At 39.4% G+C, this 27466-nt stretch overlaps 1 protein-coding gene across 4 annotated transcripts in view; it reads left to right on the top strand.

The window, feature by feature from the left end:
* The window catches only part of HAPLN1 (hyaluronan and proteoglycan link protein 1), a 68037-nt gene that overhangs the window by 930 nt on the left and 39641 nt on the right, over positions 1-27466 (top strand). The window contains exon 2 of one of the 4 annotated variants that reach the window (XM_075078917.1): positions 1392-1574. The gene's annotated coding sequence lies outside the window, so the exon portion shown is untranslated. Of the gene's footprint in view, positions 1-805; positions 1575-27466 lie in introns of those variants that run through there. The other 3 variants (XM_075078916.1, XM_075078918.1, XM_075078919.1) reach the window with 3 other exon arrangements.

Here is a 27466-nt window from a genome sequence, read left to right on the forward strand (position 1 = left end):
GGCTGAGAGTTTGACACCCCACAATGATAAAAGCTGAGCAGGGTCCAGGCTGAAAAATGATGCTGGAGAGTTGCAGTGGATGTGACACAATTACATTCTTCTGTTTAGCATTGGAGAAAGGGGAAAAAAGAGGATAACATGAATCAGCAAGGCTAAGTTGCCTATGTTACCTGTTTTTTCTAATTTAGCAGAATTTATAGGTTGAGGGTTCAGGTGTACATTTCCTACCACTGTTGGGAGGTCATGCATCAAGTGCCCTATTGTTTTTTTCATGTGAAGGAAGAGCAACTACACCTGGTTTCTATTCAAATACTATTATCTGGGCCCCAATTTGCCAACCTGTAGTGCATCATCAAGGTATGGCCTTTTCTTATTCTTTTTTCCTTCTTTTCTTGTTTGATTTGGGGTTTTGGTTTTGTTTGACTGTTTTTTTTTTTTAAACAACAGAACCATTTAGAGGTACAACAGTGGCAGCACCTTTTGTCTGCAGCTGTAAAAGGCAAGGTTTAGTGTGTGTATGCTTTTCATGCCACGGGATTTAGGGGGTTAAAGCACGGATTTTAGCAGAATCCTTTGGGTTTGTGTGTCTCCTGATGTGAAATGAACCATAATCCAGAGATTTTTGGTGCTGGTGGAGCACTTTGGCCCCAGGAGGTGTTTAGAAATTGCTTAAAGACTTGGGGCCAAGTTGCCTGACTTTAGGGTTTTGTGATGCCAGTGCTGCAAGCAAGGCATGTTCTGTCTGTGGGGTGCAATAACGGAAGTTGGGCTTGTTTCCTGGATTAATAATTCGATTGGAAGTTGGGGCTAAAACAAAAACACAACAGCATCCTGTTAGGTCCAGCTGTTTCCACCCCACTACACACCCCCCGCCTTCCATGCATCACTTTCTCCCTGTCTGAAACCACGTTCCCACCCTTGGAGTTAATGGTAGGGTGGGGGGTAAATAAGTGGGGGCTGGGAGTGAGCGGAGGCAAGTGGTCAGAAGTATCATGTTTCTCAGGGTGTCACACACCTTAAAACCCTAAATTCAATGATCCCTTCATGAGGAACAGTACCAACTTTTTTTTTTTTTCACTTTTTTTTTTTTTTTTAAGCCCGTGTAGTTTTTAGCTCGGGACTTGTGTGCGTTGTGAGAGGCTTTTTTAGGTGCGGATCTGGGAGGGCAGGACCTAAGGGGCGAGGACAGGGACCTGGAGGGACAGGGCAGCGTGCTGGGACAGAGTGGGTGGGTGTGGGTGTGTGTGAGAGAGAGAAACCGCGTGTGTGGGTTTATTTTTTCCTCTCATTCCTGGGGTCTGAATGGAAAGCATGTTGAGCTGTAATTAAGACATCTTGGAGGCGTACTTAACTCATGACGTGTTGCTTTTCTTTTCCTCTCGGTGAGAAAGTGGCTCTCCCCTGAATCAGGTCCTCTGCCACCCAGAGCCACAAAGAGACATTCGGGACATAGACACACACACGCACACACTGGCTTAAGGTGAGCACCAAAAACTTCCTCTGCACTTCGCTGTCCTCTGTTTCAAACTGCTGGAGAGTTCTGAGAGCATCTCAACTCAGGAGCTCTGCGCAAGGTAAAAAAAAATCAAACTTTTGGGAAAGTTTTTTACTCTTTTATTTCTCTAAGTTGGATGGGGATCCAGTAAGCAATGTCTGTGGCATCATCTCCAGGGCTGCACTGAAGGGATTTTCAAACGATCTAACTTGGCAGCTGAGGTGGGGGGTGAGAGCGAAAGACGGATTGAAACTGGCTAACTTCGATGTGTTTGACTTTAAGTGCTCTGCGTTACCAAAGGAGAGATCATATTGCAACTGTAGATTCTGTCTGAAAGACAAAAGTTCTATGCTTCTGCTCTGTGGCTTCCTCCTATGGGCTTATACATTTCACAGAGATTTGTCTTTCTTGAGGGATTTCTCCATCCAGTCAGATGCTTTTGGAAGTTTTTAAGATGTAGGAAAAGGAGGGTGATAGACTAAGCAAGAATTTCAAGGGCTGGAAGTAGATTTGCATAAAGTACTGACCATCCAGTTAGAAGGAAAAAGATTTTGATAAGATGTGATAAATAACATATTGATGTCATTTTTGGCCATTTATTGTCACAGAAAGCTCAAATAACATTTGGCACAGGTTTCTGTATTGTCTCCACTCACCAAGAAAGTTAGGATGCCACAGAATTTTCAATGTGTAGCTGCATATTAACTGGTACATGGCTATAATAACTGTATCATTTTACTGGCTGTTTATTTGATTCTGGGGGTCAAATACATACAAAGGTGTAATTCAAAATGTTTTTCATGGCAAAACTACTTCTGCGGTAGGTTTACATTTAAAGGGTTGGAAAGCATTTGCATGTTCAAGTTAAGGACGTTTATTGCTAATTATATCATTAGAAAGGGGATTTATTACTGCTGGGATCTTTCAGGGCAGAAAATGTTGCCATATACGTTGCTGTGTGATGTCATGTAACTGATACAACACCTTCAGGAGACTCTGGGAACCTGGCAATGTGAACAAGGGAATCGTAGATTTTTAACAGCAGTGAGCTTGTATGGCTCACAAGACTGTTTTAATGCCTCAATGTCGAAAGAAGTAGTCTGGAAAGATTCCTATTGTTTTGTTAGGAAAACATTGTATGATGTGGTAGTTGAAAACATAGATGCAGTGTAACTGGATACACACCCTCTCAATAAACACTGTTTCGAGAGAGAGAGTATTTTCAGCATGGTACAGAAATGCATCATAAACAGGAAAATTATTATCAGCTCCTATGGAGAGGGAACCAGGAGTCAGCAGTCTTACACCAAGGCGTGTCATGCAGAATGCCAAATCCTCGTGCTACAAAGAGGCAGTTCATGCTTCCTTGGTTTTTCATATCTAATGGAGGCAGATCTTCAACTCCAGTAAAGCATAGCTAAGTGGAGTTGCTCTGAATGCATTATCTGAGACTCTAACTGGTACATGCTTACCTGTATTACATTCAGTGACAAGGGGAAAGGGGAAAGAAGGAAGAACGCGGGAAGAAACAGAAAAAGAGAAAAAGTTGAGATACTTTTCAACACAACAGTTAAAGCAAAATGGGAAAAATAATTTTGTAGAGAGCAGCTTTTTCAAGTTAAATAAAAAAATGTCAATGTAATAATCAAGGCACTGCTGGTCTGCACTGAAATTGTGCCAGAAGGCCTGTCTTCCTAATAAGATTCCTGAATGTATAAGCAGATTCCAATAAGAAAGAGAAAAAAACCCTGTGTCATTATGAAGAAAAGTATTATCCACAGCAATGTCTTCTCCAGAGATGTGACTGACAGTGTAATTCACAGCAAAGCATCCTTTCATTATAAACCTAGCGGGTTCAGTTTCCTCTCATTTTCAGTTAGCATGGTTAAACAACCAGCAGCTACTAAAAAACCCTGAAGTAGTACAAAGGCCTGGGGCTGTGGGGGGAGAGGTTTCAGAAAAGCATGGAGGGTTTCTGTGGCATGCCGCAGTGCACCTTTGTTTTTACAGTTTGTAAAAGTACGAGAAGCGCATTTTGTACTGCATGTCCTGAGCATCTCTGATTTTATGCTGCTGTGTGACTAAAACAAATACTTTTGTCCACTATTGGTCACAGTCTGGAGCCAAAAGAACTGTTATCAATACTTACTTAATCAAGTCACTTAACCTTCTTGCCCCTCAGTAAAAATCTGGAAATAATATTGACCAACCTTTAAAAAGCGTTTTGAGATCTTCAGGTGCAGAGTGACTTTGCAATTACTTATATTTAAATATATTCGAAGTTTTCCAATTCACTGCAAGGATTAAAATGTGAGAACTGAAATTAATATTTTTCTGCCTTTCATTTGCCTTTTCACTGAAGCGGTAGTTAAGCTATCCTTGGAAGTTGGAATACTTTGCATTTCTGTTTCGTTGTAGACCTGACAGTGTATTTCATTACTTAAAACTCTCTGAAAATGAAATGTTTGGGAGAAAAAAAAAACTATTTTCATATGACAAGCTGCTTCTGTTGCTTGTGAGGAAGTATTAGACATTCTGTCTGCACTGTTAGTAACTGTAGCATACAGTACTGCACTTGAAAAGGTAGCTTGTAACTTGTAGGTAACAAAATGTTCTTTGGGGTAAAAAAAAAAGCCTGAACATACTTAGGATTTCAATCAATGGTGTTTAAGGAGGATTAGAGGAAACAGCTGGCTAAACAAATATTAGGAGTAGAGTGGATGCAGCAGTATAAATTAATAATGCAGTTCTTTATCTGCTCTATGAATGGGAGGTTTTGTGGAGATAAGACGACCTAAACGTGGTCACTGTATGCCACCTAGTGGATATTGCAAATAGTCTTTCAAAAGATCTCTGAGAACGTCTGTAACTAATCCAGGGGCAATTTAAGAGTAAGCAGTTAGTTTTATTCGGTTTTACCAGTAAAAACGACCAGCTAGCACTTTTTTTCTTTCACAGATATTTTGGGGAGGTTCTTTATGCTTTTCAAGTGCCTGTTAGATCTGATAAAAATCAATTCAGCTTTTATTTAATGTAATTTGCCACTAATATCTATTTCCAAATAACTGTTAAATCATTCAGTTACAAATAACCACAAGTTAACACTTGGATTGACACACTGAGCTGTTACTGTAAAAGTGAAGAGATTTCTGTACAAATATTGTGGCAGGAGAAGCTATGTTCCGCAGTAAGGATTTCAAAGCTCCTTCCAAGACTCCTTTATTATGTAGAATCATAGAGTCACATAATGTCCTGAGCTGGGAGGGCCCCGCAGGGATCACCGAGTCCAGCTCCTGTCCCAGCACAGGGCAGCCCCAAATACACAGCATGTCTCTGAGGGCGTTGGCCAAGTGCTTCTTGAATATCGTCAGGCTTGGTGCCGTGATGCCTCCCTGGGGAAATGTAGGATGTGCTTTTGTTAAACCCCCTTTTGTTTTGTCCCTGAATATTTTGTCAATGATGGGCATAGACAAAGAAAATGTCGCATCATTTCTGATGGCTAATAAAAGGTCACAAACCCTCTCCATCTTCTTTTTCTGTGTATATCATTTTTCTCCGCCTTCCTCAGACCTCACACACACTTGTTGCTTGGACTGTCCTTTATCTTTATCAGGGAAGGGAAGATTGCTTTTTGGTCCACTGGATTGTTTATTCAGCAGTAGAGGTTCAGGTGCTGTCAATTCTCATATGTCTAAAGGACCCCAAGAAACACAAAGTTTTAAGCAGGCATACATCAATCCAGATATACTTTGTGACTGTCTTTATGCTACATGACACACTCACTGCTGCCATTTCCTAAGCTTTTTTTAAAATTTCACCATGACCACAGCTTCCACTGCATTCATCTCCTAGGCCCCTAAACCAAGTGATGAATCTATGGTTCTGATCCTACATTTTTCAAGTAAGTGCCACAATGGCTACTGGAGCAAAGAAGTGCTAAAATACTTGGCAAAGCCAAGCTCCCTCAGCTTCACTTCCTCCTGATTTTCATCACTGTCTGAGCAGCAAATCAAATGGCAACATCATACTGAGCAGAACAAAAAATTTCTGTGTCCTTCTCATTCACTTAGCTTTGAAAACACATTTTTTTTGTTTCCTTTTAATGAGTACAACAGAGTGGAAGTCGTCAACATGGTCAGTGGCTCTGAAAACAAACATTTAAAGCATGCATTAAGAAGGCACAGAGCAGTAATCTGCACTGACTACTTTGAAAACTTTTCTCAGGAGTTATACGAAATATTGCCATAGAAGGTTGTTAACATGATGCATGAGTTAATGGCTAAAGGGAGAAGGAAATCTGCCTTTCCATTGATCAGGCAAAGTTTACAAATAAAAGTCGAGGAAGATAAAATACCAGAGCAGGAAATGGGCTAATTGATTTGATGCTATGCTTCATAGGTGGCTACCTTTCTTTTTAGCTCTACCTGGCCTAGTACTGTGAATCACAAAGGCTGCTAATGGAATCAGAACCAAGCTGTATTAATGAGAGTCTTTGCAAGGCCACAGAGTATCTCCCAGACAAAGCTTTCCGCTAGTGTCACCAGCACAGAGTCACTGCCATTTCCTAGAGCAGGGCACATCAGATATTACAGCAGGATCTACATTGTTAATTGTCTGGCATAACAGAAATAAAACCATGAGACCAGAAGAATGTCCCTGAATATATCCCTCTTGCTTCAAAAAATGTCATCTTGGCATTTGTCTAATAGCAGAGGACCATTATCTTGAGACAGCTTGCCATTAATAATATCTCCTAATTACTTTAAATGCTTGCAGCCTACAAGGAACATATGGAAAATGGAGACAGGTTAGATTAGAAATGTGTTTGGCAGAAATCTAAGGAGTAGAAAACAAATGTTTGAAACTACTCCATGGGAAAAAGAATTAAAAGTTACTTAGAGGTAGTTCAATTTTGGGTTTGACCAATTTTGGTCCATACTTTTGCAAGTAGATGTATTAAGTTTGGGTTTGTTTGGGATTTTTTTGTATGCTGTATCATGTTCATTTACACTGCTTATGTTATGGTACCTGGTAACTCATCATCTGAGGTGTTATCAATAAGTATCAGTGCATTGCACCATGAGGTATATGGCCATATATTGTGATTAACATTTTTTTACATTCAGAATTCCTTGCCTACAATAATGCCTATGCACACAGAGAAGAGGTGGTCTGTGTGCATCTATGCCTGTGTATGCGTGCATATAAATATATATACATGCTCATATGCCCTGTTAGAATGCATGATCGATTTTTTGGAGCCTGGTGATTGAAAATTGATTGTGTAGAATGGCACACTGCTGTTGATATGTAGTTTTTAGCATACAGGCTATTACTCTCCATTGTTTTAAAACTGGTGATTCATTGTTCCTCTAGTTAGTGGCTATCACTGCTCAACACTTGCGTTTGGAATATCATATACACAAAAAGCATGGTACTATACCACTGTGCTGTGGGATTCTGATCCACCAAAACAATCTATAAGCAACTTTACTTACATTAGTAATTCAGTGAAATCAATAGAAACTCAGACAGGGCTCAGTGAATATAACTATTCATCTATTTGCAGAATGGCATCCATAACACATGGCTGATCAAAAAGCAGTACATAAAGCTCCTAACCTGCAAATCTGTTTAGCTTTACAGGCATGAGTACTGCAGTGATGTCAGTAAAGTGTTAAGTAAAACTGTGCACATTTACAAAGAGTAGAGGAATTAGGACCTGCACCTATGGTATCTCTCTGTAGAAGTAGTACATGTTTAATGCAGGGAAAAAACTTCCATTTCTAAAATAACTTCCCAAGCTATCCAACTGAACTGAATAACTACTCATCTATTTATTAATATTTGAGAAAATACATGCTACACCCCAAAATATCTATGCAGTAGTTGTCTTTTTCCATAAACATACTTTCAAGCTAAAGAAAAACCCAGCCGAGTCACATAGAAAAATACTGCCTAGAAATGGGAAAAGTACATTGCAAATTTTCCTCTTATGTAATGGCTGTGAAAACATTATAGTATGGGGTCCAACCAAGAGATACATAAGAACTGTAACAGAGAAAAATAGTGTTACAGTAGGTGCAGTAGTTCTTTTACTGAAATTGCAGTGATTCACGTGTTGCAACTATAGCAGACAATAATGGTGCTGCCACCTTCTGATACACGCTGCTTATTGTCTAAGGTAATTTGCTCCCATTTTCTAACACCTGAGATGCTGTACATGCAGTAGTGAAGCTCTGCGGTTTTAATTTTGTGCATAACCTGAAGGATTAATGGGCACATTGTTATTTTCAGATAAACTGTTTCCAGATTTCCAAATGTCTGAAGCAAAATGTCAAGTATTGCTGAGTCTTTGTAACTTACTTAACAGCATTGATTGTATAGATTTAAAATATTTGTATTAAGTGTGCTTCAGCTTTTATTAGCAATTCAAGCAGGCAGGCAGGTTTTTTTGTTTGTTTTGGTTTTATGTTCAGATATTACTGTGTTTTTTTCTTTGATTGGTATGATTAGAACACATTTTCACTGGTGTACTGAAATAAACTATGGTTGAACTTGATGATCTTAAAGGGCTTTTCCAACCTAAATGATTAAAAAAACTGTATTAATGCAGTGACTGTGTATTCATTGTGCATGTGGTGGTCACGTATACCATGTCATGCTGTTCTGATGTACTTTGGGGACTTAATGGTCATTTCTTTGTGCCAAGAGACAGTAAAGATGCTGATCTCTCAATTTTTTTCCAGATTTTGGCCAGCTGAAACAGTGAGTAGAGAGGATGGTAATTCAGCTGTTATTTATAAAGATAACTACAGAAAACTATGTTTTTGCTCTTCAATATTGATTATGGGTTTGGTAAACCAGATTATAATCTGGCCACATTATATTGCACATCTGTTCTCTCACATGTGGTTGTGTATGAGAAAAGGCACAGAAATCAATAGATTAGCTGTAACTTTTGCTAAAAAGATAGGCTATCGACGCGTTTTAGTGCCAGGGTAAGAGGCACCATATTCAGAGTCATTTGCCTAGGGGCTGGTGCCTGGTATGGCACACTGATGTGACTGTTCCCTGAGCTGGTTTGAAGTCACCTGGTCCCTTACGCCCCACACTTAAGGGAGAACATAGTACGAGACAGATGATAGAAGCGCTTAGCTGCTGCAGGAGTTATATGTCTTTCAACACAGGTCCCTTGAGCCTGTAAACCATGTGCCAGAGAAAAACCAGTTGCACTCCAGATGTGTGACATGCTGGTCTCATGCTGACAACAAAAAATATGAAAAGCAGGAAAGAGCAGGTAGAAGTAGAATGTATGTACAGGAGCCAAAGGTGCTGTGCAATTAAATAAACAGTGATATGCCCTGGGAAATCCAGCAGGAAAAAAAACAAAAAGGCAATTTTTAACCAAGAATCTCTCAGACTAGATCAAAAGAATAATAAAACATTTGTCTATGTGTCTGAATGGTTCTTTTTAATACCAACATCTGGTCTTTTAGCCAATAATACGTTGTTGCATCCAGTTTCCAAGCATTTCATTCTGTTTTTCCCCATGAGCAGGCTAAAAGAAGGATGCAACCATTACCTTTTTCCAAAGCAATCTTCATATCTGATTGCATCTGCATTTTAATGTATGTTCCACTCTGATCAAATCAGACAATAAGAAAAAACCTTCAAATCCAGTAAGGCATTCCCCAGTAGGATGGGAGAATGATAGTGGCATGTATAAGATCTTCATAAGCAAGCTAGGAAGATATTGTCATGATAAAGCTAGTGTGACACATTTTCAAAACTGGTTAGGAAATCAATAGCTCACTGTGAAAATAGAAGCACACATCAAATGGGATTTTGCCAGGGCTAGTCGGCTTTGGTACTCTTCAATATTTTTATTAGTAACTTGGATAATGGAATAGAAAATATGCTTAAGTTTTTAAAAAACACAAAATAGGGAGAGATTGCATTGTTTTGGAAGCTATGCTTTGAAGTTAAAATGTTCTTGACTAACTGGAAAAAAAATCCGAAAAAAAAATCTTTTTAGTAAATAGAATGTGGTAAACTGAGGCAAAAAGAAAACAATCTACAAAGATGAGTACAGTTTAAGGATTCATTTGAGCTTGTTCTGGTGCTAGGTACTGCATCTTGAGAGCTGTATAGACCAGCTAAAGAAAAGCATAAGGAAAATAATAAAAACGACGTTTTAGAAAGGATGAGTTGGAAGAACCAACTGAAAAACTAACCTAGCCTAGCCTAGCCTAAAGATGAATGCACTGAAGGACAAGCATGATAATAGTCTTTAAGTCATAAAAAGGTGCTACAAAGATAGAGTAAATCATCCGCTCCCTATGTCTATAGCAGAGAAAAGGAGAAGTACTGGGTGCATATTGCAGGAAGAAAGACTGGAAAAAGAGATTTCTGAATGTTAAGACTGCTCAGGCATAGGTTGCCGGGAAAGCCTGTGTAGTCCCATTGTTTCAGTTTTCAATAACCTTTTAGACAAAATGGATGGAACTATGAAGGTGTTGAGTCCCTTTGATTCTCTGTTGGACAACTTTTCTACCATTCTACTGAATTAGATAGTTTTGTCTGGGAGAAAAACTTTTGAATATTATTACTTGCTCCCGCATCTAAACAAGCAGGAGACTAACAAAACCTAAAGAGGTTAATGAATTTTCAGTTTGTGGCTCATGAACATAACTCTCTGTTCTTGAATGTAGTAACTCAAATACACGATCTTTGCAGATACGGTTGAGTCCAGTCTGGTTTCAAATATCATCTGGGTAAATGGAGCTTGAGAATTACTTATTTTTAATCATGTACTGCAAATCTGAGATGAAAGAAGTGTCCTTATCTATGCATATCGCTGGACAGGGTGATTCATTTTAGGTATCAGGTTCATAGAACTTTTAGATTTACTTTTTTCAAGAAGCATCAAGCAGGAAAAAATTCACAGAGAATTATGAGATAATGTCACTGAAAAAGAACATTGCCAAGGAATAATGGTCGTCTATCAGAAAACTAAAGCTACCGCATTTATGGAAAACACTGTAAGTGTCAAGGGAAAGCACAAACATTTATTTCCAGACCAGGAGACATAGATCCTGTCAAGTCATGTTGTAAGGGTGACTTATTTTTGGTGCATTTGATGACTGATGCAGATTCTATTATTTTATCTGAGGAATGATGGTTCAGGACTGCACCATTACTGAATTACTGCAATTTGTTTGTTTGGACTTCAGCCTTATTCTGACATTATAGTGGGGAAATGTGACTTTTTGTTTCTAGTTGATGATGAGTTTGAGCAAATCTATATTTACATCTGTGACTTGCATTTTGCAAAATAGTCATCTCAGAAAACAACTCTCCTTCTGCGGACAATTATATTCATTGAATCATTTTTATTTATTTTCTTATTACTCCAGAAACTGCCAGGGAACTATGATTTACAGTTTTTATGGGTTTTTAAAAAATATATATTAGTACCAACTGTCCAGTTTATATTGAGTTTCTCACATAAAAGTTATATAAAATCTTACAGATGTAGTGTAATAATGGAGCCCATATGTTGGAGGGCAAGAGCTCACCCTAACAAATATCTCTAAAGAGAGGGAGATGGGGGTCTCCAATGTGAAGCACACTGTCTTTGACTTCCTTTGACATCAAATAGCCCATTTAGCATATTTCTTATACCAGGCTTGAACATGGCCTAAACTATCACCCAAAGTCCTTAGAAATCCAGGGTCTTGGTTCAATAAATTTTGGCTTTCTTCTAAGTTCACAGAAATGCCACCTATTAGCAATGGCTCTTTTGGCAATGGATTCACAGTCCCATTGTGTCTACTTCAGGGAAATTTATAGATAGTCTTTGTAGTTTAGAGGAAAACCAGAAGTAAGAATACGCCTCTTCTTTTGCAATTAAAGGTTTGCAAGTTACCGTGCAATGTGCAAATAAATATGAACAAAAGGACAAATTAAACACTCTGCTTGTCGACAGCTGTAACATTTTCTTCCTATGTTTTTAGGATGCATATTGTCATTTGAGGAGATCTTGCAGATCTGAAAAAATTTTAAAAGGCAATTCTGATTCTCTATAAGCTCTTCCCAGACTTCAGTAAGGACAATATAGCACGAGGGAAATACATGCGGGCTTACCTCAAGGAGAATTTGGTTCATATTCCTCTGTCATGGAAGCTTAAATATGGCAGATGGCCTAGAAATCATAACAGTCGACTCTTGCAATTCTCACAACATTTTATAAGTTTGTTTTATTAGGTCACCAGTTTTAAAGTCATAGTATTAGATGAGAGTCTTGACTCTCACAAAAAAGAAATCTTTTTGGTCTTTGTGCTTACAATGGAAAGCTTGAACATATAAGCTGCAGAATTAAAATAGAGAGTCCTAACCTCATGATTTGGTCTAGCAATTCTTTGTATCACTGGGTTCAGTGAGACTGGAAGGGGCATTCTCATCTTCAGTGATGCCCAATGATATGAACACAAGGCAAGGGGCCCACACAAAAATATCAGAAATGCTGTTTAAGCATAAGAGAAAACTGTTAAGGTGACTGATCACTGCAACAGGTTGCCCTGAGATGGTGGAAGCAGCTCCATTCTTGGAGACAGTCCAAACCCAACAGGACACAGCCCTGAGCAGCCAGCTCTACCTGACCCTGCTGTGTGCAGCGTGGCCGGACTAGACTCCTACAGTCAAACTCATATTTGCTCATGTATCACCTAGACTCACTGTACTGAAAAGGAGTCATTGATTTTAGCTAAAAAGGGCTGTGGATTCTTTCTTGGCTGCTCGGATATACAAAAACACAAGAACAAAGAAGGACATGATATTACCAAACAGTGTCAAACCTCCACTCTAGCAGCATTTTCCAACGCCATTCAAGGAAAGAGGAAGGGCAAAAGTAACAGGAAAGAAAGAGTAAAAAATATCAAAATTGCAAAATTGTTTTTTCTCAGACAAGAACAGGGAGGGGTGAGGAGAAAACTTGCCACTTCTGTGCATGGTAACTACTGCTGTCAAATGTTGAATAGTCCCTAAAACTGTTTAGCTGAATCTAGCAAAGGAAGCAAAGAGAGACAGGGAACAGAAAACATGAGGCTCATTTACACTGTGTTTCCCAGTTGCCTCTTCAGTTTCCTATCATGCAGCCCTTAATTGCTCTTGTCTTTGACCTTTAATGCAATTCTCTAGCACTAAACTGATCAGCATCTCTAGATTGACTCATCAAGCTATGGGTACTTCATGGTTGATTCAGTGCTAAAGGGCCTTTTGAAGTGTTATCTTTTATCTCAAATTGACTTCAAATATATTCCATATAGTGTATTGCTTGGACAGTGAGGAATGAACAAACTGATTTGCCTATGATTCTGACCTTTGCTTTCCCCCTTCTGAAATAAAATCAGAGTTGAGGATAGCCAAAGGTCCATAGGCACAAAATAGACCATTAGGGATAAGTTAGTGCTTGCTGTATCCTTTTAATAGTGTTGATCATTTCACTGCTGCAGGAATTCTAGAATGATTACAAGTCAGTCAACTTTATTGAAAATCTGAAGACCAGCACCTAACAGCTTATATCTCCCTGCCATGGAGACTGAGAATTTCTTGGTGCATAATGGAGTGCCCACAAAAGACTTACAGGGAATCTTTATTGCCATCTTAACTCCTTGCTGTTTGAAGGGACAAACTGTGGTTGCTGTACTAGCAGAGAGGACGTAACACAATATCAGTTTGAGATTCAAGCATCTGAAAACAGATATTAATTGTTATCTTTTAATTATGCATTACTTGCAACAGGGAAGAAAGTATTACTGAGTAGTTAAGATGTTTTACAGTAAAGGTATTTTACTGTTGGTTGAGAAGCATAGTTTCAGTTCCCTGCTCAGACTTAAATCCTGGCATGACCTTGACTAAGTTGGGAGCTCTTAGTCCTTCATTCCTCCATCTATAAAAATTGGATGATAAAACTTCCCCTCTTCACGGGGATGGTATAAAGGTACAGGTATTCATGTAGGCAAACTCATTACTTTATCTGCTAGTGGTATAGAGCCAGCTATAAAATGTGGCTGTGCAACCCGTTCAGTCAAGTGAAGCATATTATTACCTCCAGCTCAGTGCCATATATATTTCATCTTGTGACACCATCCCAGAAAGTGTATAGTTGCCTTCATGAAAGCCAGTCTAATCCTGACCATCTCCAATGGCTTTGGGAGGGATTATAATAAAGGAAATCCAGAGGAATCAAACAGAGAGTGCATCTATATCATCAACTGTTGCTCAGGTGATACCATGTCATTGTTTTTATGCTAAGCTCATGCTTCCAAAGGGGTTTATGAGCTTTTGCGCAACACTGAATCACAGCAGGCTAGCCCAAAACAAGAATTCCTCCAGAAGCTGGAGCAGATCTCAGCATTCATATTGCTTGGGGCTGTCATCTTCTGTAGTACTTCAAATAGTCATTATTCCAAATAAAGAAGAGATGCCTGCATGTTAAAGACTACAAGAAAGTAAGAGGATGAAAACAGGAATGTAGGTAAAGAAAAGAATTTAGATAGCCTGAGGGTACTGGGAATTGCATAGTTTAAAAAACAAGTCATATTCTGCCCCCAAAACTTTTCTATTTGCTTCTAGAAAAAATACAACAAACTACACAGAGTGTAGAAGATGTGGAAACAACACAAGAACCTACAAAAAATTCAGCTTGTCACTTATATCTATACACAGTTTAGTGACCAAAGTTAAAACTAAAAGAATACATATAGTAATAGAATTTATATATGGAAATTTGTACACCTTTTTCAATGCAAGGGAACCCCCATTATTCACCTTGTTTAAGATATATTGTATGTGAATGCTATGCATTTGCTTTACAAAGACGTAAATGTCTACACAGGTAGAAGGCAAATAAAAATCTGGTCCAAGTGCTTTGAGCAATGGGGTTATTGTTGCATATGAAGAAGACAAAAAAGGCAGGTTTGGCTCACGCTTTGTTGAAAATAGTCATGTAACTTTCCATTGTTTACTTCTTCAAAGGTTAATACAGCAGATTGAAAATGTTAAATAATTACTGTAAAGATTGCATATGCTAATGTCTTCTGGTTCATTGACTCAGAGGCCAATAATGTTCATTTTGATTTTCTGACTTTATCCTCCCTTTAAAATATATATAGCTTCTGGTATGATTAATTTATAAATTCATAGACTTAATGGGAATACTTTTAGGTATTTCTTACTGCATATTCAAAGCAGGTAAAATTATTTCATATGCTGGCCAACAACATCATCTGTCATGTCAATATATCTTGTATTCCATCCTAGCTCCTTGAGTTAGATGGGTTGCTACTGTCATAAAGGTTTTATTTCTCCATGTGCTGAAGGAAGGATTAATTTATCAGAGTATGTGATCTTCTCTGTGTCAAAGCATTGGAGGATTGTTAATTCAAGTTAATTCAAAAGAAATCTTATGGCTCTTGTTGTTTGTACACATCCATTAGGCAGAGAATCTTAAATACGCCAATATATACAGATGGGGACTAATTCCGTTTACAGCGTCTATGCAATAACTGCATCCTGTGCACTGCTCAGAGATATTGTACAAAGTCACCGTGAGACTCAAATAACAGAACAGCATGGAACAGTTTGCCAGAAAACATTTTCAGGTCAGGATATTGCACTGCTGAAAATGTTCACTGGTTTTATAGCCTATCACTACAGTAATCTGTGGATGTCTCTTTTGAAATTAATAACCTTTGCTTTAGTGACCAAGACATATAGACAGTGTTGTTTATCCACTCCTCTTGCATGCTAAAACCCAAACATCTGTATTTGACAGTACTCACTACTCTGTTTTGCCAACCCCAAAAAGTTAGATCACTTTTCCTTTTTTCTGATGGCCTGCAAAATGGACGCTGTGTGTACAGATATTAGGAACAGGGCTCTGAGCAACCTGATCCAGCTGAAGATGTCCCTGCTCACTGTAGGGGGGTTGGACTAGATGCCCTGGAAAGGTCCCTTCCAACCTAAACCATTCTGTGATTCTATGATTCTATGATGATTATCATCTTTATCCTTGTAAAACATTAAAAACCTGCGGTCTCAAATACCTTGATATACTTTAGAAAAGTTTACCATAGGTTTTTTTGTTTGGTTAGTTAATTTTTTCATAGATATTTCTTTTTCCCAGATAGTAGCATTGTTTTAGGTGTTTTAGAACATCCAGAGGATCTATTTCTAGATATCCTAGGAAATGCTAGGTAGTTAGATTTTATTCCCTTATTTTTTTACCATGTAAACACAAGAAGAGAGAATTTTTAAGCTGGAGGTGAACATGCAAGTGGAAGCACAGTGGAAAACGGTTAAAAAGTTTTCATGAAGGGAAACAAAGCTTCTGAGGAAAGGTAAAAAAAAATTACTTTGGCTAAAATCACAGATGACTAATAAAGTGAGGTGCTTAACAGCCACAAACCTTTGAAGTGAGCACCGGGAGGTTAGATATTAAATCAAAAGATACTGCACCATAGTCCTGGGTGTTCTTTCTTCCTGGAGTTTACTGCTTGTTATGCCATGGCACAGCAAGGAACTGCACTGTATTGCTCACTGAGCAGCAACTGTGAGGCCTTTCCCTGCCAATACATCTTTTATTTCCTGCCTGAATAATATGGAAAAAGTTTCTTATAAAATTTTATTAAAAGGTAAATAAATAGTAAATAAATGGTAGAAGCGATGAAGAATTATAAAGAAAGAAATCAGCTAAAGTCTAAATATTGTTTCTGAATTCAGAGTACACAGTGAAAGTCTATGTTGTAGTCAAGGTGCTATTTATAGCTCATACGTTCAGAGTTTACACAAGAAATGAGTTTATAATGGAAAGTATGTCAGGTTATGAGTGTGCCAGTATCTTTTTTTCCAACAAAGTCTAATTTGAGATATTTAAACAGAGGTGTTTGCAGTAGAAGACTAGTGTTGAAGGCTTTTTTTTTTTTTTCTTTTCTTATGACCAATTTGAAATCCTTCATAATATATGTGTGCCAGTCCTTTTATAGTAAAAATGAAGGGAATTTCTTGGCTCTTAAATAGCATCTGGCTTTACAGCCTTTGATGTCCCAGTTATAAAATAGAGGTCACCCACTAACTCACATAGCACAGCACATTCTCAGTTCTTTCTCTGATTTTGATTTTCTCCTTTTGCTCTCATTCTGCTCCCAAGAGCTGCGATCTGTTGCAACCACCCTCTGCTTCATGCAGAATGGTCTGTCGGCTGGTGACTTGTGGATATGAATGTTACCTTGACCCAGTCTCTATTCCTCTTCCCCCACTTGTTTCAGCAGGGAACCTGCAGTCCTTCTTGCAGTCATATTTTTGCCCTTACTGCCAAAGTCTAGACTACAATCTGCTTTGCTTATTATAGCATTTATGCATTTAGAGCTGCGTTACAGTGGAGGAAGAGCTGTCTTCCCTTGGGTGATACATGTAAAGCACACCTAGAACCGAAGTCCCAATCAGCTGCTTAGCCGAAAATTGTTCCTCTCCTCTCCCTCAGCTCCTTGCCCACATTCTTGGAGAAAAACCTGGGGGGGTTTTGCTGCAATTTCTCTTCCCTTCCAATAGAAAAGAAAGTATCACATTTCCTTAATTGTTTTTCCTTGCAAGCACATCTGAGCCACCATGACTTCCCGAGAGTAAAATGCCTCTGGTACCTAACGGCATGGATTGTTCCATCTTGACACCAACAAAGATCAAAGTTAAATGATGCAAGTTAGTCTAGAAGTGCAAGGAAAACGGTCCTTACTCTACATTTATATAAAACAGATCCATGACTATACCTCAAAAGATGTGTCATGTAAATTTCAGATCAAAATAGCAGGGTTCAAAGGCATTAATTCTATGTAGTGTAATCTTTTAGTGGCATGTTGGAGGTGTGAAATTGTTCTTCATTAAATGCAGACTTTATGTGCATGCTTTTATGTCTATGTCAGATTTAATTGGAGGAATGACCTGATTTTGTAGAAACAGATTTCTACTATCTACAGTGTTTCCAGTGAGACTAGATTATTAAAATGCTCATTTATTATATTTATGCTTTTCAGATTATTTCATTCTGAGGCTCATGAAAGTACTTTTTAAATACTATCAATTCCTCAAACTGACCAAAAGAATAGGCTATTTTATAAGATTATTATCATGTGTCAGCCAATTCAACGACATTTTTTAATCTTCTGCTAATTTCAGTGACATTTTCTTTACTACTCTTTGCTATAGTACTAGCTATGGCCCCTAAAATTACTAACTCTTCTCCCTTTGGATGTGCAGTCCCCGTGAGAATGTTGAAATAGTTACTGTACATGAAAAACCCATTTTAGAAACAGATTAATCATTACACTAGCATGAAGGACTGGTGAGCATGGAGGTTGCATCTGGGACCTGTCCAAGTCCATCCCATGAGTTTCCAGTCCCAGAGAACAGCAAATTCATAGTTTATGAATAAATATTCACTTTCTGCCTGGGATCCATAATAACTGCATAAGTAGTCATTCATTTTTTCAGAGCAGATAATAATGTGTCTTGATGCTTCAAGAATAAAAAAGAGATTATTTTACTGCAGACTTTGTGTTTGGTAATTTCTCCCCTTGCCTCATGTAGGCAACTCTAGAAAGAGGATGACAAAATTCCTGCATGTTGGTTTATCTCACCAGCTTTTACTGGAGCAATCACATCAGCCAGAAACATATCTTGCTTTATCGGAGTAAATTGAGCAGCCAAAGTTTGAATGGTCATCCACACATATGTACATATACTTGTACTTGTACACATACGTATATACACATACGTAGATATGTGTATATAGATATATGCAGCATTGTGTATGTGCAGTGGGGGACCTAAGACGGTTTTCACCTTCTTTCCTGTTGTGGCTCAGGCAGAGCATCTGCCCTCCAGTTCACAGTAGTAGCAGCTACTGCAGCAGCAATACCCCATCATGGCCAAAGCAGGGGCAAGTTGCTGAGCTGGTTCAAGCATGCAAATCATAGGCTTTCTGCAAGGCAGCCATGGGCACAGGAGAGCAGGACTCTAGGTCTGTAGTTGCTCCATAGGTCACTTGTCCACTGCGAGATGTACCACTGGCACAGTTGCACAAGCGTAAGAAACCTGTGCTTTCTATAATAGAGTTCTCTTTGCCCCCCAACTGCTATCAATTATGCACTTGGAGGCCTTTTTACCTCTTACAGCTATGCCTACATTAGGCCTGTCAGCATTGGTCCGCCTATCTAGCTAAATCAACAAATCTTCTCTACTGTAGATTAAATTTAATTAGGGATTAGCACAGCTCCCAGTCTCTTGTTTGGCAGCCCTCAGGCTGGAAGGTGGAGCTTTGTTAAGGTTAGTTTATGGAGGCCTTCACAGGGATAGGTTTGGGTGTTTTCGGCTTTTTTTTTTTAACCCCTGCTATTTGACTCTTTGAAAACCCTGCCCTGGCAAAACAGCCTGGACAATGGCATTTAGACTGCAAACCCTAACATTTGGATGTAAATGAATCTGTGCATTTGGCCTCTGAGAAAGAAATGAAACTGAGCTGACCCTACCAGATTGAAACTACTGGTAAGTGAGAGATCCTAGAACAGTGCTCCATGCCCAATGTCCTCTGCAGTTTATGTAGCTTGGGAAATTTCTACAGTCACTGGGATGAAAGCTGGCTTAAATAGAAGCCAGTATCTCTGTTATTTTATTTGCTAATTTATGGTCCTAACTTCTAAATGCAATAAATGCTGACATTTGGCACAGATCTCTTCAGGTCTGACAAATACTTAAGGCAGGTGATGTTACATGCGGTGTGGAGAAAAATTACAGTTATTCCATAGTATACACTGTGGAGCATCTGAGAATAAATGAGCAGAAATACCTTTTTCCAGGGAAATCCTTAGTAGATCCTCCTGTTTTCTTCTCTTCCCTATGGGGCAATGAAGGCTAGCAGCAACAACCCCTGCCATTAGCACACTACAGGGAAAACCATCCTTTTTCCACTAGCAGCACTTTGGGGCAGGGAGTCTCCACTCAGAGACTTTTGGAGAGGAGCAATGCATTGTTTCCACAGCTTTCCAGTTCTTTACCCCAGGCCACAGTTTTAATACTCCTGTTCGCAGTGAGCGAGCTTACTATGGAAATTTTCCTGTTGTCCTCACAAGCTGTTTGTCACTTTAGTCCCTGGGACAGGTACTTAATGTGAAAGTATCTGTGAAGCTTTGGTAACTGAAAAGATCATGAGAAGAGCCATACTGTGTCAAGGCAAAAGTCAACTTTGCTCAGTGCCCAATGATCACCTGCAGTAATTCCTTAGGGAAAGAATATATATTCCAAAAAATGGGTGGGAAATAGTGCAGATCTTCTCTGGCTCATGTTTCCAAGATCTTTGTAAGAGATCCCTATCTGTAGCATAATGACTGTTCCTAGGATTCCCACAATCCTTCACAGTGTGACAAACCCTGCTTCATAAGCAGAGCTTCTCTTCATATTCACATGTGAGGATGTGGATTGGGTAACACTGGCTGGAGGGTCTTCAAAGCCTTGACAAGTGCTATTCTAGAACTGGGAATTATGTCTGTGAAGTTGAAACAGCCTGCATAATCCTGAGGACATTAAAGCACAAACAAAAGCTGTGCATTTATTCTGAATAAATGTAGAAATGCTGATCCCTGCAATTAACTTGACTGAGTGGCACTTGCAAAAGGTATGTGAATTCTATCTGACATTTATTTAAATTGGATAGCCTACTCATGTGTCTTTGAAACACCATTCATTTTTCAGCCTACCAGTGTTGTGGGTATTCTTGTTATTGACTAAGCAAGGATATGGCCTTGTCTGGCATAATTCAAATCAATACAATTTCTTTGTTAACTGAATTTTACAATTCAGAGATTGTCAAGAAAACCTGCTGTTGGGTCTATGGGTTCTTTCTGAAATCTGCACAGGTTTACATTACCTGCAGGACTGACCAAAAGCCAATGGATATTGCTGGCAGCCAAAATAAATGTCAGAACAATTCAACAATGACAATGATTTTTTAAAAATTACTTCTGCTTCATGTCATATTTCAACAAATTAAAACCCTTCCTTAGTCTTTTGTTCTCACCACCTCTGCCTTTGTGTATACTAAACTCAACTCTGTGCTGTCCAGCTTTCAACACATTCTTTTCCTTAATATATGCTTATATGTTACTTAATTTTGTAATGCAGAATGTAGGTGTTTCCTGGATATAGATTCTTCAGTCACATCTTCCTATATCTGAATGTATCTGAATCTAAAATATTATGTACTTTTGTTTTCATATGAGGTGCACCAAACTGCATACTCTGCAAGCTCTTTTGCTTACACAGCCTAAGAGAGTTTTATTTACCATGAGACGTTCTGCATTATGATTTATCAAACAGTCATAAATTATTCAGTTAATCTTAATTTTATATTTTACATTTTCTGAAATTTACTCAAACTATTCTACTATTTCCTTATGAGGATGTTAAACCGGGATAGTGTGTTTGGAGGAGCTCCTGTATTCTTTTCATATTATGTCTTTGATTTACAAGTGTGTGTTGAAATTCTCTTTATTTTCTCAACTACATATCCTGAGTCATTCCTCTTAGTGGTCCGGAGTGGAATTGGAACTGCCATTTTCCTTTATTTTTACTTCATCCTAAATCTCAAAAGCACCACAACTAAAATGCGTTGGGGAAAGTTTGCATTGCCCTACCACACCTCTGGAACATAAGAGCTGTCTTCTTCACGTTTTGCACATAACGGCTGCAGCAGACAGAGCCAAACCTTCCATATGACTGAGCATTGCAAAAGTCAGGCCATTAAGCCAGCCACATGTGTCTCCATTTCATTTGCAGATATTTAATGATCTGTATCAAGGACAACAGCGTTGTTACATAAAGCATGGAATCTACTTAGGAAATTACAGTAGTCAGATACCAAGGCAGAATATTAAAAGCTGTTTTGAGATATCTCGCAGAAGTCCTGAGGATGAGAAAGGTGCTTTGATGCCAGTGCTATTACTGAGAGCATATCTGTAGCTGCATTTGGAGCAATAGGAAGCCCTGTCTATATATTGGATCATATCATTAATAGCAGTAGCCAGAAGAGTTTGTACCTGCCATAAAAGGAAAGAAAACAATTCTGCTTGAAATAAGAATTGATTAACCTACCTAAACTGAGGCCTTTGCCAAAAGCTAGATATACAAGAACAAACAAAAGGGATCCCCTGTGTCATAACCTAGTCCTCTTCTATCCAAGTTGCCTTTCATCCCAGGCAGTTTTTCATAGAGCAAGTTAGTTCTGATTTAAAACTAGCTGTGTTTCTTTCCTCCCTGCTAAAACATCTTTAGGAAGACTGTGGTGTTTTTCTACAGCTTAAAATAATTTAATTTCCAGTTTAAACTTATTTATGGGCCCACTTGTTCTGGTCCTAAATTTTAGCTGAAATATCCTTTTTCTTCTCTGGCATTTACTCTGTGATATATTTATAGAGAGCAATTATATCATTGCTCAGCTGTGTTTTGCCAGACTAACCAAGACAAGCTCTTTTGGTCTCCTTTTATAAAACAGGCTTTCCTTTCCTCCAATTGCCCCAGTAAACCCTTGCCTGTATGTGGCCCATTTTAAGCTGCTTCCTCCTAATCCCGTAGGACGAGGGATGCAGGCAGTATGTCTGGAGTTGTTGCCAGTGGTATGGAGTTGGAAAAGAGATTGCCAAGGTGATAGTGCTGCCAAGTGGTCAGTCCAGCTCTGGCAGCTCCATTGCCAAAACTTCCAGTTTCTATTGCAGCACTCATCTAGTTAACCAACCACTTAATCCGGTACCACGTGCTGATTCTGCTCCATACAGAAAAAGCCTTTGACATTTTTTCATCCACAGGTTAAATCAGTATGTATTACTTTCTGTGCCAGCTCATTAACGAAAATACTCCATGTAATAAGTCTGGTCCTGAGATTGTTCCTTGACCTCATCTGGTGATGCCGTGTAGCAAAACTTTGAGTTTCAGCACAGCTATAATGCCATCTATCTTTTTTCAAATTGCCTTTATTTAGATAAATTGTCTTACAAACATCCATGATCTTAAAAATGTTTATTATTTATTTTCAATATAATTTATCTAACGTGAAGTTAACTAAACAGTCATATGACTTGTGTTTTTCTGGTGCTCTCAGGCTTAAGATATTGCAATGAAAAATATTTAAGAAAAGTAGGGAGAAACCTGGTACAAGTAGACGTCTGCATCTGTGTCTGCATGTATGCATACGGTTAGCTATCACACAGTGCTTCAGCATGTGAAGGTGTGTAGTGTCTGTAAGTGGTCTCCTTACAAAGAAGTCCCCTTTTCTAGATACTGATACGTCTCATTGCAGCAATGTGAGAGCTCCTTCTAACTAAATATATTCACTTCCACAATGCCCTCTGAGCAACAGAAAATACTGTTACGCTGTGTCATGGATAGCGAGCTAAAATAATGAAAACTAATCCACCCCACCACTTCCACACACCCCAAGATCCCACATGAAGGGTATAGAGGGCAGAGTTGAACTCATATCCCCCAAAGTCTGAACTCATGCCCTAACCTCTAGACATTCCTCCTCTTTAGAATAACTGATCTCAGTAAAAAGTATGTTTTGCCATCAATTGCTATTAATTCAATTAAAATATTGTTGAAAGAATTGTGCTTTTACAAGTGATCCCCATATGGCTTTGATCTGGCTGCACCCACAACTAATTCTTCGTGACCAAATATCAAAAGAGAACTTATGTATCATTGCAGTAAGAAACAGATGTTTGATGAAAACAGTGCTGTTGTAAAATTAAAGTGTTTACCTTCTTAGAAGTAGTGATTCAATGGGGACTTGCACTGGCAATGTGTAACAGCAATTTAAAAAATATGCAGAGCATTATATCACTGTTGTTATTTCTTTGGGAAACTGAGTGGCTTGTTAAAGTAGTCATTCGCAATGACATTGAGACTGCAGACACTGCAATTCTCAAACCACAAAAAAGAGGGAGGACAGGACGAAGCACTCATGGTTTGCTGGACAAGGAGTCCCGTTTTATGCTTTGCACCAGGATCCATGCCAGAAATGGTATACTGCTAGTAATTCCTTACAGCAGGCTGGCACCGTGCTCCTAATCCGTAAGTCTGGCGGCGCATCTGTTCTCTCACATAGTGGGATCCTTCAGGGATGTGAAAGCACTGTTAATGTTTTTAGTTTTTATATTTTTGTTGCTGGTGCAGCCATCTTAGCTAGGGAAAAGGAATGAGAACTCCACTGAATTAAATGTGGGACAGTCAGAACAAAGATGTTGCATGTCACTTAGATAAAACAGATAGGGTCTGGCCTATCTGCACATCTCGAGGTATTATCATTACATAGACTCTTTTCTATCATTACCATTCTGACAACTTTCACAATATTTCCTAAGGAAAAAGTATAAGACTAAGTTTTAAGTTGTGCTTAGATCATTTGTCTTGAGTGACTCATCAAAGAGTTTGAATGAGTTTAGAAAGCTGCTATCTACAATGACACAGAATTTCTGCATAGAGTATCATTGTGTGACTTTTCTGGTTTCATAGAATCATAGAATTATAGAACCATTGAGGTTGGAAAAGACCTCTAGGATCATCAAGCCCGACCATCAAACCAACACTACCATGCGTCCTAAACCATGCCCTGAAATTTCTCTTGAATTCACTCCTTTTAGACCTATTTCCAGAAAGGAAACTTACTTCTTTTCTTTATCCTTATATGGGGGTTCTGTTTGGGGTTCCTTTCGGTTTTTATGTGTGATAAGAACTTTTCCACCAAGTTTACACTGGTGCTTTGTGGAAACCGGAGAAGACTTAGGTCATGTAAATACATCTTCTAGGTCTTTTTCAAAACATCAGCAGTTTTTAGGTGGCTGATAGCACAGGAGGACTCTTGGGGGAGACATGGCATGGGTTGTAGGATGGATAAGCAACAATTCACAACAGAAAACTATGAAATGAGACTAGTATTTAGAAAACCTGTTTCCTGTCATCCTGGATCCTGTGTCTGGCAGACCTTAGTGCCCAGGCAACAATTGGTAGTGCAGCTTGGATGCTCAGTATCCTGAACATCACCAATGCGGACTAACAGTCCCAGGGTCTCCCTACTCAAATGTCGCAATCTAATGCTAACTAACTAAATATTAGAATGTCCACTCTCTTGAACTAGCATTCAGTAAAATGCTTTGCCTTTTCACTGTAAAAAAAAACCCTCCAAAATTCTGTCCAACTGCTTAGAAATGGTCCATGGTTTGAACTAAACATTCACTTTAAAGCACGAGATCTAGCACGGCAACTTTACATACAGAGAGGCAGTTCAAATTCCCAAAGACTGCAGTTATAATAATAACTAATAATCATATTATTATTTACTATTATAAACAGGTCAATAGAACAGTTTGTACGAACCTGTCTAATGATATGTCGCGTATGAGATTTTTTAATGACCCAAAGATGATAGGCATCTATCATCTTGACAGGACAAGGGGTGATGGTTTTAAACTAAAGGAGGGTAGATTTAGACTGGAAATAAGGAAAAAACTTTTTACAATGAGGGTGATGAAACCCTGGCCCAGGTTGCCCAGAGAGGTGGTCGATGCCCCATCCCTGGAAACATTCGAGGCCAGGTTGGACAGGGCTCTGAGCGACCTGATCGAATTGAACATGTCCCTGCTCACGGCAGGGGGGTTGGACTAGATGAGCTTTAAAGGTCCCTTCCATCCCAAACCATTCTGTGATTCTATGATTCTATAATTCTAGCTTTCATCCACCTTTGGTAGGGGAATAGAACACTAGAAACTTAAGTCATTTATGCCCCTGTAAAAATCCAAGCATCCAGAAAAGGACTGGCAGAACAGGAAGCATTAATAAGGTTAAGGTTAAAGAAGCTGAAAAAACTCTGGCAGAACTTCCCAAAGTAACTGGCCTTGCAGAGGTTATGCAGACAATGGGTAGGTATAGCTGCAACCAAGTAGGTTACAGGAGGGAACTGGGAAGCAGTGAGGGCCTGATGAAAAGCTAGCTTTGTAAATATGACCAAGAGGCAAGAAAAATGAGTGAGAGAGATCAAGTTTTCTTACTGACCTCCAGTGACCTCCAGGCTCGCATGCTCAAGGCTAAAAGAGGCTTTTTGATGAAGAAGATGTCAAAATACAAGCACAGTCTGGCTGGAGAGCCAGCTCTTGCGCTGGATTGCAGAAATTCTTTGACGTCCACTGAGATGTGGTGCTTGTAGTAAGTACTTTAAAGGAAAGGATTGCAAACAAGTGGATCTGCTTTATAAAGCAAAAAGCAGAGCTACTTTTCTATGGCATTGCCCTATGTGTTGTCAAAAAACATCCCATCGCTGTACCTCAGGCAAAAACATCCAGATTCCTGAACTAAAAGCATATTTATGTAGTCCATCATAAAGAACAAGAAAACTACCCAAAGCACTGAGTGGCCAGTATTCCATCAATGATAGACCCTAACTGCAGCGCATTTGCCTTTATCCCTGTTTGCATTATACTTAGAGTACCAAATTTTTTTAACTTCTAGTCATAAAGCCAGACCACATGACCTTGGCTATACTCTATGAATAATGTCAAAAGTATTGTTACCATTGGTACCCTGTGTATCTGGAATAAATTTTGTATCTAACACAAGGCAGATACTTCAAAGACTGTAAAGATATTTTCTTTCTCCCTGCAAGCAATTTATCAGCATTCTTCCCAGGGAAGTAATAGACTCAAGGGGATTCCAGATGTCTTTGAATGGTCATGCTGCTTTCACACTGAACTGTTCTGCCTGTGGTTAGGGAACTGCTATGACAACCTGTTCTCCAGACATTGACCGTCTGGCGCTTTAGATGGCCCCAAGACTCACACAGTCTCACAAATTTCCAAATTGGCTTAACTAATGAAGTAGCATGGGAGGAGGTCTTGGAAAGCTTGCTCTAAGTCATTCCAATAGAGCATGTAAACATTATCATTCTTACGCCTTCAATTATTCTTTCTTTTTACCATGGCATTGGCAAAATTTCTTTTACGGGAACAGTTTAGCTTGGGGACCAGTCTCCTGAATCTGTCTTGCCTTAATTCCATCAGCCTGGGGGGCTTTTTCACTGAGAAGAAACTGTCGTCTTAGCAAAATAAGTGAAAAGTAGACTCAAGATTAGATGGTGTAAGGGCATATCAGGGCAAGAAGTGGATTTTCATTTGATTTTACTAACTGGGTTCTTAGGCCTGTAGCTGGAACTGAGTATTTTACTGTTGCCTTTGGAGAATGGAAGCTCTTTGAAGGAGGCTATATATACTTACAAGGTAAATACTTTGTGGTGAAGGGAGCTAAATCCAGTTGGTGGCCAGTCAAAAGCGGGGTTCCCCAGGGCTCAGTGTTGGGGCCAGTCTTGTATAATACCTTTATCAATGATCTGGATGAGGGGATCAAGTGTGCCCTCAGTGAGTTTGCAGATGACACCAAGTTGGGCAGGAGTGTCGATCTGCTCAAGGATAAGAAGGGTCTGCAGATGGATCTGGACGGGCTGCATTGATGGGCTGAGGTCATTTGTATGAGGTTTAACATGGCCACGTGCTGGGTCCTGCCCTTGGATCACTCCAACCCCAGGCAACGCTGCAGGCCTGGGGCAGAGGGGCTGGGAAGTGCCCGGCGGAGAAGGCCCTTGGGGTGCTGGCTGACAGCCAGCTGGGCATGAGCCAGCAGTGCCCAGGAGGCCAAGGAGGCCACCAGCACCCGGGCTTGTGTCAGCACTGGTGTGGCCAGCAGGAGCCAGGCAGGGATGGGGCCCCTGTGCTCGGCACTGGGGAGGCCCCACCTCGAACGCTGGGCTCAGGTTTGGGCCCCTCGGGACAAGAAGGGCCTTGAGGGGCTGGAGCGTGTCCAGAGAAGGGCAGCGGGGCT

This window comes from Phalacrocorax aristotelis, chromosome Z (genome assembly GCF_949628215.1).
Source record: "Phalacrocorax aristotelis chromosome Z, bGulAri2.1, whole genome shotgun sequence".
Lineage (NCBI taxonomy): Eukaryota > Metazoa > Chordata > Aves > Suliformes > Phalacrocoracidae > Phalacrocorax > Phalacrocorax aristotelis.